Source organism: Rattus rattus, chromosome 15 (genome assembly GCF_011064425.1).
Source record: "Rattus rattus isolate New Zealand chromosome 15, Rrattus_CSIRO_v1, whole genome shotgun sequence".
In the NCBI taxonomy this organism is placed as follows: domain Eukaryota; kingdom Metazoa; phylum Chordata; class Mammalia; order Rodentia; family Muridae; genus Rattus; species Rattus rattus.
The window spans coordinates 70,511,779-70,522,348 of NC_046168.1; the positions used below are offsets into that span (position 1 = coordinate 70,511,779).

General features: G+C 43.4%; 1 pseudogene; it reads left to right on the forward strand.

Annotated features, from left to right (window-relative positions):
• The window catches only part of LOC116884409, a 44,858-nt pseudogene extending 42,668 nt beyond the window's left edge, over positions 1-2,190 (forward strand).
• The last annotated feature ends 8,380 nt before the right edge of the window (positions 2,191-10,570 follow it).

The window sequence follows — 10,570 nt, forward strand, 5'->3', positions numbered from 1 at the left end:
TAACTTCAGAGACCAGAAGAGTGTATCAGATCCTCCCAAACCCCAGACTTGGAGTTACAGGTGGTTGTGAGTTGCCTGATGTGGGTGCTAGGAACTGAACTCAGGTCCTTTAGAAAAGCAGCAGATTCTCTTAACTGCCAAGTCATCTCTGCAGAGTTTGTGCTTTGAGGCTTTCTATCCTGATCCCACTTCCTCTCTGCTCTCTGTTTTCTGACTGCAAGCATAATATGACCAGCCAGCTCTTCCTCCTGCCATGCCTTCTCCACTATGATGGTCTGTATCTCTCCTTAAATTGTGTGTCAAAATTAACGTTTTATGTTGGTTTCATGGTAGTTTGAATGAGAAATGTTCCTCATTGGCCTGGGTGTTTGAACCCAGTTGGTGTCAGTGTTTGGGAAGGTTATGGAATCTTTTAGGAAGCAAAGGCATGCTGGAGAAAATGCATCAATGGGAGTGGGCTTTAAGGGCTTATAGTCTTGGCCTACTTCTAATTCAGTCCCTCTCTTCCTGTGTTTGCGGCTGAGATGTGATCTCTCAGCTTCCTGCTCTTGCCAGCATGCATGCAGCTTGTTGCCATGCCCCCCCTGGCCATGTTAGATTCTGCTCCCTCTGGAATTCTTATAAAGTTACTCTTAGTCATGACATTTTATCATAGCAACAAAAAGCAACTAATATAGTTCCATCCTCTGTTGCTGTGATAAAACACCCCAACAAAGCAACTTATGAAAGAAAGAGTTTATCTTAGTTCACAACTCCAGTGGGAAAGTCACAGTGGCAGGAACTCGAAGCAGCAAGTGAGGTCTATACTTATAAGCACAGAGTAAATGAATGTGTGCTTGTACTTGCTTTCATCTTTTTTATACAGTCTGTGACCCAAACTCAGGGACTAGTGGTTTTGACCAGTTATAGACTGGTGCATCCCGCATCAATTAACACCATCAAGAACGTTTCTCATAGATATCTCACAGATTCACAGACCAACTTGATCTAGAAAAATTTTCATTGAGACTCTTCCTTGGTGATTCTAGATTGTGTCAAGTTGATAATTAAAACCCTATCATATCCTTCTTCCTGTACATTGTTTATTAGCAGCTATTTGGTCACAAGAAGAATAGTACCAATAATATAGAAAGTTAGTACCAGAAGTGGGGTGTTGCTGTGATAAATCTGACTATATGGTACTTGGGACTTTGGAACTGCTTTGCCAGAGGAATGTGAAAGAATTTGGAGCTGTGGACTAGAAAAACCCTGGAAAGATTTAATAGGCCATTCTGATGGATGTTTGGAAGACCAGAATGTGGAGAGAAATATGAACACTGGAGGCCTGACTCATGATATTTCAGAGAAGAACAAAGTTTATAACAACAATAGAGATAGAGTTATTCCAGCTATAGACTGGCAAAGAATATGGCTCATTTGTATTGGTCTACTGAGAATTGGTGTTTCTTTTCCTGGAACCCAGGTGGCCAGTATGAACAGCAGGGACCATCCTCTGATGCAAGTTTTCAACTGTGAGCTACCATAGCCCCATGGGCTTCAGCTGCAAAAATGAAACAGAATTTAAAAGCTTTGTTTGACTTGAAAACCAAAAAATCAGACACTAAAGGTGGAAGACATAGGTAACTTGGAAAACATTCATAGCAGTGATTGGCTAAGTTCTTTGAAAGTATCTGAGAGATGTTCGCTATCCTTCAAGATTCAGGATTGGCAAGATGAAACTGACTGGCTAATTAGTTTAGCTGTGAGACTTGACTATGGAGATATTGCTGAAAGATACAAGGACTTTGTGCCTGATAACACAAAAAGCACTGGCAACTACAAACACAAAGTCACCAATCAACTTGGCCATAACTAATCCTGAATTTAAGGTTGCCGTAATTGCTCTGGCCTACCTCCTTCAGATTCACGGTCAGGATAGTTACCCAGGGATACCGCAGGGGCTTTGGTTGAGGAACACCTAACACAGGGTGCTGTTGCTAAAGCAAATCCAACAAAAGAGGGCTCCCTTGTCACTGTAGGCAAACACATTCTTGGTTTTAGAGCAGGAGATGCAGTTCTTAATGAAGCTGCTCAGAGTCTGCAGTTGTCTCACATACAGAGGTACAGACAAAGCTCAATGTGTCCATAGGATCTGTCCAGACAATTCCTGCTGAGCCAAAGACAGAACGCACACAGGGGAATCTCAGATGATGAACACATTGGGATTTTTCACCTGCTTAGGATGATGGGAGCTGTGAACACCAGCATGTGTTTGGAAATCACATGTTACATTTTCAAAGGAGGAATCCCAGAAATTTGACTCTGTTTTAGAGATTTACCAATACTGTTCTTTTTGTTTTTCCTTAAATAAGTTTGAGAATGTAGGATGTTGAGAGTAAGAGACTAATTTGTTTGATGTAGGAAATTTCAAGATTTGATAGCATTGAGGCCATGCTGTTTTTACTGTTCTCTGCTCTTTTCCATGCCCACCCCCCCAAAAAATATACAGTTTAGCAAGAAAATGAGAAAGTTTAAAGTCACAAACACGATTGATTTGGATTCAGAGCAATTACACTTGTTAAAGAGTTTAGCAATATTAACAATAAACTTTTTCCTCTGCACTGGGACAACAGGACTATGCCTCGAGGGCAAGATTCCAGGCATTGGCTTCCATCTAGTGAAAAGGCAAGTCCATCTGAGAGGAGAGAACTGGAACTGGGACTGTTGCTGAAGGGGACCCTGCTTGAAAACAATCATTGAAGAAAGACTTTGGATTCTTTCTCCAAAGGCATACAAAGGCCACCACTATGGTACCTGAGGGAGCAAGAGTACATCTCCATCTAGCAGCGGAATTTGGCGGCCTTGTCTACATGGTACTGTTGATGTGAGAGATGAGAAAGCACGTGTCCCACAGAGGCTTGCACCGGTGGGCTGTAGAGCCAGGCAATGTGCGGCAGGTCAGAACCTCTGTGTGGAGCTCCATTGTATGAAGCTATGAAGGTAAAACTCAAGCTGCAACTCCAGCATGTTAGGGATGCTGGGACTGTGGGACATCCACCAAAGACAACTATAGGCATGGAGCATAGATGGCACCAGAGAAAGGCTGTGCATGTTGCAGATGGCAGAGCTGGAGGGAAAGGCTTAGGTATCCCTTTGGAGCCCAGTTGATTTTATCACAAGTCCTGGCTGCTGGACATGGAGCTGAATGATTTAGTGTTGTTCCTGTAGGATTTGGATCCTTCCTTGTTATCCTCTTGCTCTGCATGTCTAGAATTGGACAATACTCTTATGCTGCTGTGTATTGAATGTATCTAACTTGCACTTTGATTTTATAGAGCCTCCTAGTTAAGAGATTGCTTTGAATCTCAGAAGAGATGTTGGGCTCTTGAACCACGTTTGGACTACTGAAGACCATATGGGAATTGTTGAAGTTGGAAAGCATGGATTCTGCATGGTGAGATGGCCACAAGTCTGTGGAGACCAGGAGTGGAATATTCTGGTTTGAGTACAAAATGCCCCTCATAAGCATAGGTTGGAAGATGGTGGCACCGACTGGGTAGGTTGTGGAACCTTTAGGAGACAGTGCTTTGGTAGATGAAGTATTACACTGGGATGAGCCTGAGGATTTATAGCATGGCTCCAATTCTTGTTTACTTTTTGCTTCCTAAATATGGGCACAATGGGACTGACTGCCTTACTCCTGTTTCCATACCCCCCCATGATGGCCTGCATCCTTTTATTATTAATAATAATTGCATCTGTGTGTATATGTGTGTGTGTATGTGTGTGTGTGTGTGTGTGTATGTACACGCATATGAACACAAGAACAGGTACCTATGGAGGCCAGAGGCATCAGATCCCCTGGAGCTGGAGTTACAGTCAGTTACAAGCTTCCTGAACGGAGTAATGGGAACCAAATTTGAGTCCTCTTCAAAAGCAGCCAACTCTTTTAACCATTGGGTCATCACTCTAGTCCCTGCATCCATCCCTCTTTTAAAAAACTATTTTTATATTTAGTCATACATCTGTGTATCTGTGTGGTGTTGTGCATGTGAGTGCAGTGCCCTCAGAGGCCAGAGGCTTCAGATCCCCCTGAAGGTAGAGACACAGATGTTCATGAGCTGTGTTCATGTGTTTTAGGAGCCAAACTTAGGTCCTGGCAAATTCAGTAGGTGGTCCTTGCCAGTGAGTCAAATCTCCAGCCCCCTGCCCCCCTTTAAATGCCTTTTAAAAATTGTGAGCCCAAATAAACCTTTCCTGTTTATGTTGTTTCTTGTTATGTCGGTCATAGCAGGAAGAAATGGAGATTGTGGCCAACAAGATGGCTTACTAGGTCAAGGTACATGCTATAAAAGTACAATGTTCCGGGTTCGATCCCCAGAACCTATATAAAGGTAGAAGAGGAAACTGACTCTGTAGAGTTGTCTGGCCACCACACATCAGACTCCTCATAGTCCTCATCCCCAGCAGTAATAATTAAAAAGTAAAATTTAAAAAGCGGCTAATACAGTAATTCAGGTTCCACAGCAAAAACTGAGAGGCACCCCCAAACCCCGCCCCCAGGAAATGCTGTATGGCTTCTATCATAGGTCCTTCCCCCTACCTCTTTCCTCTCTGAAGGGACCCTGGGGAAGGGGGATCACTGGTCTCTCAAGTATCTTTGGGGCACTAAGTTCATTGACCTTGGCCTGAATTGCTGAGGGTTATGTGACGATAGTAGCTACTTAGTCAAAAATAGCTTTTCTGCTGACTTCAGCCCAGAGGACAGCATCCAAGCAAAGGAAGCTAAGCCCTTGAGGGGGCCATCCCCTTCCTGCTCCTTTTCACTGGACAATTGTTTCAGCATGCTTGAGGGACATGGTGTGTACTTCTGTTTGGCTGCAGGGAAAAAAAAGGCTGTTTGGGGCAGCACAGAAACTGAAGGGCTGTGAATATAGACATGCAGAGAGGACCATTAGAATAAATGTCAGCAAGTGCATGGAGCAAGGAAAAAGAGTCAGGCTGCTACCGTTGACACTCCAGTGATGTGGTCTCATTTATTCAGTTAACAAACAAAGCGCCTTTGCTACATGACAAAGACTGTGCTGTCACTGGAGATACTAAACAGGGAAAGGGTTCTTCTCACCTTCATCCCTCACTGGTAAGCCATCTTGTCCCCAACCCTAATGGTTGCTTTTACATTTTTTTAAGGTTTATTTATTTTATTCATATAAGTACACTGTCACTGTCTTCAGACACACCAGAAGAGGGCATCAGATCCCATTACAGATGGCTGTGAGCCACCATGTGGTTGCTGGGAATTGAACTCAGAACCTCTGGAAGAGCAGTCAGTGCTCTTAACCATTGAGCCATCTCTCCAGCCCCTGCTTTTAAGGACATGAGAAATGCCCTAACCTGGGTACTTCATAAGACATGAAACTCACACAGTGAACAAACCAGCTATTTCCTGGCCCCTCGCTGCTTGCAGTCTAGAAGGAACAATGGACAAATGATAGACAGAATCCAAAATTGCAGACACTGTCTTAGCACGAAGAATCCCAAGTGGAACTGGCTGAGGGTCCTTGCAGGCCTGAAAGGAGGCTGCCCCTGATGATGGGCAGCACTGCTGCTCTGGTCACCTAGGCTTACTGCTCAGTGAAGGACTATGTCAGGGCTCTCAGTGCTTTCACCCGTAAGTAACGTTGGGGAAAAGCTGTCTGGGTTTTGCTCGAGCCACAGGCGCCTCCAAGTGCTAAGCAGAGAGGGGGCTGCTCTGATATTTTTGGAGGAAAATTTGGAAACACTCATCAGAGCTCTGAAAGAATGCCTCTCCTTTGACCTAATAAGTTCACTTCTGGGAATTTATCCAAAGGAAATAATTAGATAAGTGCACAGGGATGCACATTAGAAGGAAACTCATTGCAGCCTTATTTCTGGTAGTTAAAAATTTGAAGTGATCAAGACAGTTAATAATCAGGGATTGTCGAAGCTAATTGCAGTACATCCAGTAAATGACAAAAAAAAAATGATTCTTTTCCCTCTATGCTAATATAGAAAGATGCCCATTGTCAGCCAAGTAAGAAAATCTTGGTTTAAAACATATGGAACCTGGCGTAGAGAAACACTTCCAACCCAGCACTCTAGAGGTAGAGACAGGAGGATCACAAGTTCTAGGTCATCCTTTGTTACAAGTGAGTTTAGGGCCATCCTGAGACATATCAAATCCTGTCTTAGAACCATCCAGAAACAAACCAGTGACTGAGAGTCCAGAAGAAAATGCTCACAACTGTGGTCTTCAAGCAGGTATCTCTGAGGGCATTGAATAGAGAAAGGAGAATTTCTTCAACAGCGCTAGGCTGAGTGAAGAGCAATAGCAGGAGAATGAAATTGGACCTTACCCACACCGTACATACAGTCAACTCAAAATGGAGGCTAGCTGAGCATGAGCACCCTTAGAAGACATCAGAAGAGTAATTCTTGATGTTGGGAATAGTTTCTTAGACCCAAAGCACCCCACCTCCTAAAAAGATAAAGTAGACTTCAACAAAATTAATTTTGTTCTTGTCTATAAAGCACTCCTGTTTCAAGGAAACCCACAGAGTGGAAGAAATGTATTTGGAGATTGTGTGTTTGAATGTAGAAAGGTCTGGACTATAGAGAGAAGTTTTATGATTCAACAAGAAAATGCAAACAATCAAAAGACTTGAATAAATATTTCTCCAAGGAAGATAAGCAGATGGTCACCAAGGGTGTGAAAAGACACTGCCCAGCCCTGTCCTCGGGGAAGCACACTGCAAACCCATAATAAGGCACCACCACATGCCCACAGCCTAGGGCGAGTAGTAAGGGCTGGCTGAGGGCCTTGTGTGTTGCTGGGGGTAAGGTAAAGAGCTGCAGTCACTGAGGCAGCCAATCTCAGTTTCCTCAGTGAGTCAAGCATACGCTGACCATTCAGCCCTGCAATCCCACCTCAACTGTAAACCTTTAGAATTGAAAATGACAGCCAGTGGTGGTGGTGGTGGTGACCATGGTGCATGCCTTTAATCCCAGCATTAGTGACACAGTGGAAGGTTTATCTCTGGGTTCAAGGCTAGCCTGATCTATAGAAAATTCTAGGACAGTGCAGAGAAATCCTGTCCCAAAAGACCAATTAATTAATTAGCTAATTAATTAAAATAACATTGAAATGAAAATGTACACATGCATGGTTTTATAAGCTATCCTTAAGAGTTCAAAGGTGAAAGTGGTTCAAATGTACCTCAGCTGCATTCATGCCCTGGAACATTACTTGACTCTAAAAAGCAAAGAGGGAGTGATTCCTGCTGCATTACACATTGGCCTGGATTCCACTACACTGTGTGAAGGAAGAGGAACATAGAAGTCCTCATGCTGTCTGGTGTCGTTCATGTCAAGTACCCAGCACCCAGCATGGTGATCCATGGGGATAGAGCAGACTGGTGGGGCTGGGGGTGGGGACAGGGGTCCTGGGAAGTGTATTACAAATATAGTTTCTTCCCGGGGTTGATGAAAACACTTGAGTCTAGAACTAGATAACAGTGATGGTCATGTGGTAATGTGAACAGACCGAATTTGCCAAATTACACTTTTTCCAGTGATTAAAATAGTGGAAAAACTGTGGCTAGTCTAGAGAAAATAACTGTTAGGACAGATAATCAAATGTTAGCTGATGATATGTGAGGGCTTGTGATTTTCAGCCTTTTTTTAAAAATAATCTGCATGGCTTACAGTAAGCAAGTTTTGCATTAATAATCAGAGTAGGAAAGGAGACATAAATTGTGTTTATATTATTATTATTATTATTATTATTATTATTATTATCACTTTTCTATTATAAGGGAGAACAAGAAGCCAGCAACATGGCACAGTAGGGAAGGTGCTTGCTGCTTAAGCCCAATGTCCTGAGTCCAATCTCCAGAACCCACAGTTGAAGGAAAGAATTCACTCCCCAAAATTGTCTTGTGACCCCCAAGAAGCATACTCACTCACTAATAATAAATAAAATAAGAATGAAAAAAAGCCAAGGATGCTTGCTGGAGATATGGCTCATTGGGTACAATGCTTGCTGTGTGAGCGGGAGGACCCTAGTTGAATTCCCAGCACTCACACATGTTAATGCTTGGCAGGAACCCCTGTCAGCCAGTGCTAAGGATGCAGGGACAAGAGCATCCCAGGAGCTTGCTGGCCAGTCACTCTACCAAAGCAGTGAACTTCAGGTGAGCCATCCTGCTTAGACATACAGGGAGGATAGCTACTTAAAACCAGATAAAATGTTATCTGAACAAATACTCATTTATATGTTCTGTTAATTATCTAAGTTGATCCTAGAGAGAAAAAAGAAACCACGAAACTGAACTTGGTTAAAAATTAGAAACCATGGAATTTTCAGGTAAACAGATGGAAAAAGAAAACATTATACTGAGTGTGGGAACCCAGATGCAGACAGTCAGATATTGCAGACAGACAGATATCACATGTTCTCTTTTATTTGTGCTTCCTAGTTCCAAATCTTCAGATCTGCGTGTGCAACACGGAGTGACCACAGGAACCAGGAAAGTGAAAAAAGACTGTGGGGGAGGGGGAGCTCTAGACAGGAGAACACCTGGATCCAACAAAGAGAAAGGGGGAAAGGAATGGGGTCTAACCTGGGGAGAGGGAGGGTCAGGAGAGGGGGAGGGTTAGGAGAGGTGGAGGAGGGGAGGGGGATGGAGGCAATGTAGAAGGACAGAGGGAAGAGGAGTAATTAACACAGGAGATGTTTATGAGAACCACAGGAATCCTATTGTTTTTATGTTTGCCTAAAATTACATCTAAATGTATGTGAATTATTCATACACATACACCCTGAAATACACATGCACCACAGTTTTAATAAAGCTATACCACACAGTCATAACAGGCTCCTCTCAAGAGCCATGGCTACCTAACAGAACTCTGGGCCCCAGGCATGAGAAGCCTCCCTCTGAGTTGTTGGTCAGGGGAAATCCAAGAAACTCCTAAAAGGATATGGGCTATGGCCATTGTCCTCTGTTTTCTCCCAGAATTTAAAGGTAAAACCCTATTGCTGAAAACACCATACATTTCAGACCCAGGAATCAAACTGGAGATGACCCGCAAGCTGCTTTCATAGTACCAGAAGGTGTATCTGAGGGGGGAAAGGAATCAATAGTCGTCCTACCCAGCTGCATTACCTATGAACTACAGTAATGACCAGTAATGGCCAGTAATGGCCAAGATATCACCAAAGATGCACTATATATCTTGGGGGTAACCAATAACTGTCTAATTGGGCTCAAGACCCCCTCAATAGGAGGGAATTCAGGCCTGGTCCTGTAAACACAGCCAACTACACCTGGCTGGTGAGGTCATAGACCTAGAAGAGATTTTACCATCATCACTGTCCAAACCGGTATAATTCCCAACTGCATTCTTAAATGCTTATCCTTATACCCACAGCTAAGTGTAGCCTTCACCTCTCATCAGAGAAGCTCCTTTTTACAGCAGACAGAGACCATTACAGAAAACCACAGCAGGTCAAAATACAGACAACCACTGACCACAGGGGAGCCCAGTCCCAACTGATACACCTACGACACAACCTCTACATTTAAGGCTCAGGGAACAGCTCAGAAAAAGAGGCAAGAAGATGGCGGGAGTCTGAGGACCACAACATCTTCTGTGAGACAGTGTCTTCTCTCCAGGATAGAAAAGTTGGAACCGCAACATAATGCGCGACATGCCCGAGCCTGATGAAATCGCAACAATGTGGCTGTCTAAGATCTGAGCAAGGACAATACCAGCTGACCTGCCAGTGTGGATGAGGGAAATCTCACACAAAGCTCCACCCCTGGATGAAAAGCTCCATCAAAGACTGATGTGGGAGATGAGTCTTCCCCAGGGATAAGCCCTCTACTCAGTTACCCAACCCTAAGAAATCAGCCCTAAAAATGTATGTATACAAGCAGCACTAAATCAACTCAACAGGTTATATTTTTATACTTATTAATTTATGTATAAATAAATAAATATAATAAGTATGCATAAATAAATATTTTTAAAAGGCCATGAATTTGAGAGGAGGCACAGGGGAAAGTGGAGGAAGAGGGGAAGTGATGTAAATATAATATACATATATAAAAATTTAAAAATTAATTTAAATATTTTTAAAGGAAATAAGAATATATAAGAAGAGAGAACAAAACCTGCAGTTGGCCTTTGACTTCTACATGTACACATAGGGGTGAGTGCCCCTTTACATCCCTCCCCCCAACACATACACACATATGTTACATACACAAGAAGAAAGAAAAGCAAAAACAAGAGGAGGAAGGAAAGGACAGAAGAGGAAGGAAGGGAGGCATTGAAAGGGGAGGAGGAAGAAAGCAAGCCTTGAACTCCACTCCCACCCCATGCATGGCAAGACGAAGGCCTTGCTGATATCGGGCTGGGAGCTGTAAGGGTTTCTGTTAGCACAGGAAGGACTCATGATCAGCAGTGACCAATCAACATCGCCCTACGGGGTCCTATGGAAAGATGCCCAGGACGCACGGTGGTACACACATAATGACTGCGGAGTGAATATGTGTGCACTTGT